Here is an 11,677-nt window from a genome sequence, read left to right on the forward strand (position 1 = left end):
AACCATACATACCACAATGATGACAAATAAAAACAGAGTGTACCTTCTTTTCTTTGGCCTTACCAACTCTAAGAAGTTTGAGAAGTCCATCCTCATGTTGAATATTTTGTTCTCCCTTTCCTTGAGTTCTTGTATCGTGAGATGTAGATGCACTCGATTTTTGCTCTTTGTTATCACCAAAGCCAAAGCCACTCTTGTCATAACACATTTGTTGAGACCCAATGATATTGTCCAAAGTCTTTGATCCTTTGTTCCAAAGACCAATGGTAGCCATAGCACACTTGAGTTCTTCCTCTTTCTTGATCATTAGTTCTTCCAAAGCAACTTGAGACATCTCGAGAGATTCAATCTTTTCTTCATACGTTGCATAAATTTGTTGTAGCTCATTCCTCTTTGTCTCACAAGTCAAAAGTTTTGCACAAAGAGCTTGTCGATCACTAGAAATCTTAATGGCATCATTCCTAGCCTCAGAAATCTCTTTCTTTAATTTGACATTCTCATTTTCATAGGCTTTGAATTTGATAGCGAGTTTGTCATTCAATTTAGATAAGTTAAGAGATTCCTTATACAACTTTTCATAAGCTTGCTCAAGCTCTTCATCATCACACCCCAAGGATTCATCATCTGTGACATTCTTAACCAACCTTTTTGGATACTCAATTTGTCTTTCAGTTCCAGAAGCCGCCATGAAAGCAAGGAATTGTTCATGCCCCTCTTCACCTTGTGTTTCATTGTCACTTTCATCTTTATCGGACTCGGATTCATCATCCCAAGTGATAGCGAAGGCTTTCTTCTTCCTCAAACAATTAGGGCATTCTTGAGCAAAGTGGTCAAATCCTTGGCATTCATAGCATTGGACTCTTTCAGAGTTCCCTTGTTTTTTCCTTTCTTCTTCTGGGTTATAGAATTAATTTTGAATTTATCTTTGCCTTTGGATTTATTAGTTGATTCCAAAAGATTATGATTCTTTTTCAGAAAAGACTTTTTAAATTGTTTTACGAAAACATCCGTAGGAATCAATCTCAAAATTCTCATCAAAATCCTTTCCAACTATATGAGCACTACTAAAAGTAATATCATCTTTTCTTCTTTTCTTCTTTTGAAATTTCTTTGTGTCTCATAAGTTTGGAGATTTTCACCCAAATGATCCAGCTTGAGGTTGTCAACATCTTGAGCCTCCTTAATAGCCGTAACTTTTGTTTGGAGCCGATCAGGCAAGGATCTCAAAGTTTTTCCCACAACCTTGGATTCTGGTATTTTTTCACCTAAATTAAAGCTGGAATTTACAATGTCACTCAACTTTGCATAAAATTCATCAATGGTCTCACTATTTTTCATAGAAATGTTTTCGAAACTAGACGTGAGCCTTTGAAGTTTTGAGTCTTTAACTGAAGGAGTGCCCTCATGAATAGTTTGAAAGATATCCCAAGCCTCTTTTGCGACTTCACAATTGCAAATTCGACTAAACTCTTCAGGTGTGAGGCGTAAAAGAGAGAATTGATAGCTTTACTATTCCTGCTACTATTTTGGTAATCAGTTGGGTCCCAATTATCAATTGGTTTGGGGAAAGTTACTCCATCAACGGTAATCGTTGGTTCAATCCATCCATACATGACAGATTGCCAAACTTTTTCATCAATGGATTTTAAAAATGATCTCATCTAAGCTTTCCAAAAAGAAAAATTAGATTCTTCAAGTAGGGGTGGTCGAACCATAGGATTTCCCTCACGAATTGAATCCATTATCACAAATCAAACAAGATCTCACTCTAAAAGTTTTAAAAAAAAAAATAGAGCGACCTGCTTTGATAACAGGCGATCAAACTTCTGGAACCAAAGATTCTCCACTCGAACGCACAAACGGCCACTCAAGCGGACAAGCAACTTCGAATGTATTTTTGCATTTTGCTTCGGGGGTGCTATCCCTCAACGCTGCCTAGGCGTTGCCCCGGACCCACTAAGGGGTGCTGCTCCTTGAACCCCCGTGAGCTGACCGGGCAGGTTGATCCCCGACATAGTTAGCGAAGTGGCAAACAAGAAAGAATTAACTTCTGAAACATCTTTCTATAAGACGCAATTCAGGTTGGATTCGCATCTAAAACTCATAGCCTCACTGAAATAAAATATTGAATACAATTACAACTGAAAGCAATTTTGTCAAACGGGATTGCGACGAATAAAAACCTAACAATATATATATATATATATATTCGAAAAGTATATAACTCTCTTCAATAAAATAATATATCTTTTTTGCTATGTCATATTTTACTGTGATATTTTTTATCTAATTATGAGGATAAGTTTATTGTAAGAGTAAAATTTTTACAAAATTTAAGGGCAAAAGTACAAAAAATAGAAGAAATAAAAATAGTTTATATGGTTTTATAAAAATACAAGTTATATTTTTGAACTTGTGCACGCAAATACTATTTGGTCGATAGCGGCTATAGTAACAAGACATGATATCTATAGATATCACCAAAATGGCCATCGGAACCAAATACCACAGAATGACTTCGAACGATTCAACAAGGCACATTCGTCCTTGCGTAGTTGTATCGAGCGGACATTCAATGCCTAGAAGTCGAAGTGGGGGGCTTTGCGAAATATGCCGAAGTTAAAATTTTCTATTCAGGTACCTTTTGTATGTGCGTCAATAGCGTTACATAACTTCATATGTAGGAATAGTGAAACTGATGAGGTGATGCTGAATAAGACGACAACGAGTACGTGGCGCCGTAAATGCCCGACCATCTCGAATACACCCAAGTTGCCGACATCATCGAGCCAGGGGACTCAGATTCGGAAATAACCACCGTAAGAGGGAATATTACATACGCACTGTGACAACAAGCGCACGTATAGGGCCAAAGCATTTGTTGGTGTGATGGGTGTTATCTTCGCTGTATGTGTAAACACCCCATTTTTGACCGTCCTCAAGACTTAGGCGTCATCGTTTGAACACTCGATGATTATCTATGCTCGTATACGTTTTGAGTTCTCAGAAGTCTCGACTACGCGCCTCGCCTCAAGATCTCAACTTGTCTGTTTTGTGCTTGGTTGTGAACTAAACACTTGTGTTTTTGCTTCTAAGGGAAGAGGGTGGCTTGTTTGCAATGACCTCAACCCACCGGCCAAGGCTTGAGGCCACCGGCCCTGTTTTTTTTTCATCGGCCAAGTGTGTTGGCCAATCGACACTGTTTTTGGTCGGTCGGCCGTTGTGTTGGTCGATCGGCCATTTTTGCTGGCTGAACCCTGTTCATCTGCTTTATGCAGATATTTTGTGCCAGCTGGCACAGTTGGCATCCACAATTCACCCCCTCCATGTATGGAGGGATTTACACCTTTGGCTTAGCTTCTCTTGGAAGGTTTGGATTGAACTTCTATAAAGAGGGAGTTCCTCCTCCCTTCTCAGGGGTTCAGAAATTAGGGTCAGGATAGTTGCATCTCTATATCTCCCTATCTTTACACTTTTGTGTGCGTTTTGTGACCTAAAGTGTGATTTTGTCTTACTATTGCACACAAACACCTAGCACTACACCATCCTTGGTTGCTGAGGCATCAGGGAGTTGGTGTTGGGGTTCTTGAGCTGTTTTTGATCAGAGAAAGGTGTTGGTGTTGTGTTCTTGAAGGTGTTCTTCAAGGGTGAGCATTCTTGCTTTAGATACCCCATTCTTGCTTAAGCTTTTAGCCCTTCTTGCTTATTGTTTTAAGCTTAGCTATTAACTGATAAAAGTTCTATTTTTACTTGCTTTAGAACTTTGTTTAAGGTCATTTTGAGGTTTGGGGTTGTTTACCCTTCCAAGGCCTTGTTAGGTCTTGTTTTAGGCCATCCCTTTTGGCCCTTGCTTTCAGCTTTGCATGGCCTCTCTACCACTGAAATCCAAAGGATTTTCAGTGGTGGAGAGGTGGTTTTGGTGTCCTAAATAGGAGAGGGTCAACCCCTCTCCTTGTCATCTTCAATACTAGCATAAGTGGCTTATGTTGGTGGCTTGTATGCCTAGCTTGTTTTAGCTTCATTTCAGTGAGTATTTGGTGTTGTTGTGCCATGATTTACCTCTGTTTAAAGTTGGTTTAGTGGTCTCTTGCATGCACTATATACTTGCCTTGCAATCCCCTCATTTGCCTTAACATGTATCTAGCATTTAGACTACCATGTCTGCATGCTTTGGCTCAACTCCATGAAGCTTTTAGCCTTGTTTTATCATGCTGGAGCTTTGTTTTGCCTTGTTTTGGTCATGCTTGCATTGTTTTGTATAGCTACCATGCAATCTAGCTTGTTAGCTTTGGGTGTTTGAGTCACTAGCATGCTTTACTTGGGCCATTTTAGTGGTTCGGCATCACTTCTTATGTTATTTTAGTCCATGTTTTATGCTTGTACACTTACACTTATCACTCCTTTAAGGTTTTAAAGAGTTTGTGTTTTATGCCTCATGAATGGACCATTGTGCATGCCTCCATGCTTAGGCCTCTAGGATGCCATTTCAATGTATTTTTGGTCTTGTTCTAACATGCCATAACTTTGATTTTGGTTGCTTAAGTCATGCCATGTTTGGTTTTAATAGGTGTAGTGTAACACCTCTTTTGTAGCTTCGTATGCCCCATGCTTTTGGCCTTATGTTCTAGCTTGTGTTGGCTAGGTTTGAGCTTGTTTTTGGTCTTGCTTGGACCTACCTTGGGACTGCTTTAGGTCCCTTTGGCCCTTTGGGGCTTGACTTGTGTGGCCATGGTTTGAGTCCTTTGGTTAGCCTCAAGCTTTGGGCTTTCTTGCATGCTTTACTTGTGTAGTTTAATTGGTTTGGCACCTTTCCATGCACAATTTCAGAGCTTAACATGTTTGTCACATGTCCAAATTTGTCTCTTTTAAGTGTGCTTAAGAGTTGTCCTTTCATGCCTTAGTCTTTAGGCCAATTGGCATGCATGTTTGTATGTGCTTTGTCCTCCACTTCTTAGCACTTTGGCCACTGATTTGGACCTACTTGAGAGTTGTCCACTTTGGTTTAAGACCATCTCCGCATGTTGTTGCATGCTTGCCTTGCCTGTTGTTGCATGCTTGCCTTGCCTGTTGTCGCATACTTGGCCTATTGCATGTTGTTGCATGCTTGAGTTATATTGCATTTGGCATGCCTTTTGTTAAGTTGCTTTGCATATTTGCATGCATTGTCCCTTGCATGTTGTTGCATGCATGCCCCACATGTTGTTACATGTTTGCTTATCCTTAAATGCTTTCACATGCCTTGCATGTTTGCATACTTGTTTAGGTTGCGTTGCATTTGGCATGCTTATTACCATTAGCCTTGTATGACATTGTCCTTAACATGCTAATGTTGCATTAGTTTTGCTCGCATGTTTGCATCCCTTGCCTCTTGATCAACCACGATAGAGTTCGGGGCCCTTTGTTTGTTTTGTGTGCATTTCATTTGATATTAAATGCACACTTGGCTTCTTTGGCCATCATGCATTAAAATGCGTGATTGATGGTCCGAGGGTCGAGAACCATACTCCCTTGAGTTCATGACATGATAGGGAGGGTGGTCGTGCATACATTGTCTTATAAATGCATTGCCATGCTCTGTTTGTCCTCTGTTGCAGCAAAATAGCATTCTGCAGGAAGATATGGCTGATCGGCCATCTTCAGTGCTGGTCGACTATGCATCGTTGGCTGAGAGCTTCATTCATGGCCGATGGCCTCATTTCTTGGTCGATGACCTCCCATAGTGCTCAGGCAGTGGTTCAGAAGCATCCTTGAGACTTGTGCAGTTTTCAAAGGTGCAGATCAGTGCAAACAGAGGCAACATGTGACATGGCGATGGATTTCCGAGTGAAGCCGAGCATGCATGCATTTGACCCTCTTCCCGAGGCTGCTTTACTGTTTTCATAGCTTAAGTAATTTGTTTAATTAGTTAAGTGTTGTGTAATAATTAATTAGCTTGTTAGTTAGTTAATTTGTATTATTCTTTCGCTCCCTCCGTTGAGAGGGCGCAATTATGTAATAAGCGTGTGTGTGTGTGATGCATGTCTTCCAACCCCTATTTCTTTCTCCTTTTTACTTACCTGCTTATGATGGTTAGTTTAGGGCATATTTCGATTAGCATTCCTTATGCTCGCATATTTGCATCATTCATCTGTATTGCATGCACCGGACTCGGCGTATTATACTAACTGCATTGTGTTTCAATTCCTATTTGAATACATGTATCAAGTATTGCATCTAACATGTCATTTTAGAATAGTCGAGTCTATTTTAGTTGCATCTTCGCATGTATTGCATTAGCCATCTCAACATGAACTAGGATCATGCATGATTACTAACTAGTTTCGTATTTTGGCTCGGAAAACACTGTAAGTGTTTATGCTTTAGCATCTTGAATGTGTGTGAGTGTTAACATGACAGCATGCTTGCCATGAGGCTAACTGCTTATGTGTTTAACAATCTGAATGCCTATGGGTGAAGGTTGGATTGCTTGAATTGGAACGATTCATTGAAATTCATGTTTTAGCCTACTTGCGAGTAGCATACTTCAAACCATTTTCCAAACAAATGGATATGCGATGCCTTGTTCCAAATTAGGCGATCTAGTCTATACTTGTTTGCTGTGCGCATTACATAGTAAGACTAGCTAATTAACCGGAATAAGAACAAATGTGTTTTCAAAAAAAAAAAAGTATCATGTTTAATAGTGGCCGATCTTTAATCGGGCAAGCGGGGGTGCTCATAGATGACCTTCTCCAATCGTACCCAAGTTCCCGAGCCGAGGAAACTTTGGTGATGACGGACACGTGGCCTTAGGCAATGAGTCAGGGTTTCCTAAATTCTCCCAAAATAAAATATTTAGGTGGCGACTCTGTATCTGGCAAAGCAGTCCATGTTTGGCACTTCTTTCTTAAAAATTAATTTTCCAAAACGATTTGCCAGATTTGAACTCTTTGGTGATTTATCAATCTCACATTGCACATTGTGAGATCAGATTAAGAACCGTGACATTTGAGTCCGAACTATAGGCATGAGGCCCTCGAGGGCGCGTTTACACATCACGCGAGTGGAGAAAGGATACGTCCAAACGCGACACGCAAGTGGAGTGAGGATACGTCCAAACGCGACACACGAGTTGAGAAAGGGTTATGTCCCGCGGCACGTGAGTAGAGAGAGAATACGTCCAAACGCGGCACGCGAGTGGAGAAAGGATATGTCCAAATACGGCACGCGAGTGGAGAAAGGATACGTCCAAACGTGGCGTCCAAAGGCAGCACGCGAGTGGAGAAAGGGTTACGTCCAAACGCGACACGCGAGTGGAGAAAGGATACGTCCAAACGCGGCACGCGAGTGGAGAAAGGATACATCCAAACGCGGCATGCGAGTGGAGAGAGGATACGTCCAAACGTGGCATGTGAATGGAGAAAGGGTTATGTCCAAACGCGGCACGCAAGTGGAAAGAGGATTACGTCTAGCTGAACCAGAACTTCTCTGAATGAACCGTTCATACAATAACGTGCCAGCAAAAGAAGGAAATTCAACAGGTACAATATAAGTAGCAACATGCATAATAATGCAAATTAAAACTGTATGACAACACAAGTGAAGTGTGCATAATAATGCAAATAAAACATGCAAAATAACGCAAGTTAACGACGTGCACAACAATGTAAGTAACAAACATAACAACGTAAGTTAAAGGTAAGAGAAATAACGCAAGTTAGAGAAGGTGCGAAATAACGCAAGTTAGAAGGGTTGCAAAACAATGCGAGTTAGTGGGTTTGTAAAACAATGCAAATTAGAGAGTTTGCAAAACAATGCAAGTTAGAGTTACAAAACGATGCAAGTTAGATAGTTGCAAAACAATGCAAATTAGTAGGTTGCAAAACAATGCAAGTTAGACAGTTACAAAACAATGCAAATTAGTAGGTTGCAAAACAATGCAAGTTAAATAGGGTGTACAAGACAATGCCCAAGTTAGTAGGGAAGTGCAAGACAATGCACACATTAGAGGGAGGTGCAAAACAATGCACATAACGAGCAAGACAATGCAAGTTATAAGGGGGGTGCAAAACAATGCACAAGTTAGTAGGAGTGCAAGACAATGCACAAGTTAGTAAGAGTGTGCAAGACAATGCACAAAACAAGCAAGACAATGCCTGTTATAAGAAAATGCAAGACAATGCAAAAGAGGAAATGCATGACAATGCAGAATAAGGAAATGCATGACAATACGAATTATTGAAATGCATGATAATGCAAATGAGCTGAAATGCATGACAATGCATAAACTGAAATGCATGACAAATGCAAATGAGACGTACATGATAATGCATGAACCGAAATGTATGACAATGCATGTAATAAAATGCATGAAAAATGCGTGAACTGAAATGCATGACAATGCATGAACTGAAATGCATGACAATGCAAATGAGACGTGCATGAAAAATGTGTGAACTGAAATGCATGACAATGCATGAACTGAAATGCATGACAATGCAAATGAGATATGCATGACAATGCGAATTATTGAAATGCATGACAATGCAAATGAGCTGAAATGCATGAACTGAAATGCATGACAATGCATGAACTAAAATGCATGACAGTGCATGTAATATGATAAGGTGTATGATGGTGCGAATGAGACACGCGAAACAAACGCGGATAGAGGGGGCACAAGACAACGTGACCTAAAGGATGTGCATGACAATGCGAGCGTGGTGTGCGCGACAATGCGTATAGTATGTGCATAACAATGCAAACAGGCACGCGTTACAATGCTTATAGAGACATGCATAACAATGCAAGGGGCGCACGCTACAACGCTTAAGAGGCATGCATAACAATGCAAACGTGGTGTGCGCTACAATGCTTAAGAGACGTGCATAACAATGCAAGGGGTGCGCGCTACAACGCTTAAGAGACGTGCATAACAACGCAAACGTGGTGTGCGCTACAACGCTTAAGAGACATGCATAACAATGCAAGGGGTGCGCGCTACAACGCTTAAGAGACGTGCATAACAATGCAAACGTGGTGTGCGCTACAACGCTTAAGAGATGTGGATAACAATGCAAGGTAGTGTGCGCTACAACGCTAGACCAAAACATTGTAATGCAACGCATTTAAAGAAATTTCTGAATCTCGCAAGATATAAAAGGATACGAGAAAGGATACACCTTACGCGTACCGAGCATCGCACACGGAAGGTACGATTTGAGGTCGACACGGAGGCCAGTTTGAGCTTCAACACTGTATTTTCTTGCACTTTCTTGAGGAATGAAGGTCCCAAATATCATATCTGACCCAAAAAATGGTGTGGGAGGTGCATTGACCACAAGGAAAGGCTACCGGCCATTCATCGGCCACAAAATAATCTCATCAGCCAAATATTTAGTCGATCGGCTAACAATTTGGCCGACTGGCCAAAAATGGCAGTTTCGGGGCAGTTTTGTCTTTTGGCCACGGGTCTTTAAATATAAGGTTCCAAACCTTATATATCCACTTCACCCTAGCTCAAAAATCCCTAACCTCTCTTCCTAGGTGATTCTTCTTCCTTCGATCCGTGTTTTTCTCTTGTTTTCGACCCTTTTCCGTCGTCCGATCCGCGAAACCCTTCCCGTTTCACACACTTTGAACCGAACAAATCTTGGTTTCAGTCCCTTTTTCTTGGTTTCCACTACTTGGGGTTTGTTTTCGCTGAGTCATACTTTGATCTTTGTGCCTTTTCCCCACTCCGACCTTTTCTCCAATTTTTCACCCTCTCGGGGTTGAATTTTGGGTTGACTTTTGGCATTCTTGCCCATTTTTCGCACTTTCGACCATTTTCGCACCTTTCTTGAGATGGCAGACGACGTTCCAGGCGGTGGGGCTCCCCCGGAGATGGACGTGGACCCTGAGGTCGAGCTTCTACCTCTCCGCATCCGACCATTCGACCCGGCGACCTACAGGCCGGCGATTCATATGCTTCCTCCCGATGGCATCTGCTACTTTAGGAGCTATACGCGGGGCGCGCCATTGGAGCTTCTACTGTGTGAGCCTGAGTCACATTTGTCCTATGACGCTGCTGAGGTATATTCTTCCTCTGTTTCATTTTCTACAATGTAGAGCACATAACTGCGATAGTCGATTCTGTTCTTTAACTGCTTAACTCAGACACACTAATACATCACATGCCGTAGTTCACTGTGAGCACACCCACACCCGATATCTGTTTAAATCTGAACACATGCACACATACTGCATTCTCAACTGAACAATTCAAACATACTGATACATCACATGTTGTAGTTCACTGTGAGCACACCCACACCCGGTATTTATGTAGACTCAACACATACACACACACACACACTGCAGTTTCATCAACTATGAACGCATTCAAACACATGCACACACACTGCATTTTCAACTAAATAACCCGAACATACTGGCACATCATATGCTGTAGTTTGTTATGAGCACACTTGTACCCAGCATTTGTGTAGATTTAACACATGCACGCACACTGTATTTTTATCAATTCTGAACGCATTCAAACACAGTATCCCTAACATTGCTTCGCAATTGTTTGTTTTGAACACAAGGAGATTCCCATGCCTTCCGGGGATATGGGAATACTGCCGCCCGATGTTGGTATATGGAGCTACCTGATGCGGTCCGTCATATTATCGACCGGGCCGGCTTTGGGACCTTCTGCATGGGACTCTCGCGCCTCACTGCAAGCAGGCCCCTTCTTGCTGCTTTGGCGGAGAGGTGGTGGGACACCACCGACTCTTTCCACCTTTCTGCCACCGAGGAGATGACGATGACTCCTTTTGACTTCTCCATGCTTACAGGCATTGGAGTAGGGGGTGATTCGATCCCCTTTGATACAGATATGGACGAGTGGGATGCCGCTCAGCTATACTTGCTTGGTACTCAGCCACCTCTTGATCGGCCAGGGTTTGTGAGGTACTCATGGTTCGAGGATAACTTCCGGATCTAGGCGCCTACTACTCGGGAGGAGAAGGAGCAGTATGCCCGTGGCTTCATCATGTTCTTGTTGGGGACCATGCTCTTCGCCGACCGGGTAAACACCGTCACCCTCTACCTGCTGAGTGCACTCGTGGACGTGGCGCGGATATGTGGCTACGACTGGGGTGGCGCGGGCTTGGCCACCCTTTACGGATATATGAGCTCATCCTCCCGCCTCAGCGGGTAGTTGCTTGGAGGCTACTGGCGAGCCTGGGAGGTACATGTTCCTTTTTTTGTCTTTTCAATTCTGTTTTTCATTATCTATATACCACACAGATTGCGCGCATGCAATCTGCTTACACTGGTTGTACATTGCACTCACTGCACAATAAACTGCACATACTGCACTCTGCTTTATCTGTACACTACTTTACCTGATAAGCATACTCATATCTGCTCTGTTGCATTCTGTAGTCGTGGGTGTATGCCTACTTTCCTAGGCTTGCCCTAGTGCCAGATGAGGAGATCCCTCTCGGTGTTCCATTTTCTCACCGCTTCGATGTGAGATGCGAGCGGAGGCCACGGGAGTCCTTCATGTTCTTCCGCCGCTACTTTGACACCATCACCGCAGCCGAGGTATGCCAAACATTACAGTTAATTTAAGCTTCACTTTATATTGTACTCTCAATAACAGTAGATAACAAACTGTGTATTATTTGCAGATCACCTGGCAGCCTTG

The sequence above is a fragment of the Camellia sinensis genome, chromosome 5 (genome assembly GCF_055761805.1).
Source record: "Camellia sinensis isolate YWXY chromosome 5, ASM5576180v1, whole genome shotgun sequence".
Taxonomy (NCBI): Eukaryota; Viridiplantae; Streptophyta; class Magnoliopsida; order Ericales; family Theaceae; genus Camellia; species Camellia sinensis.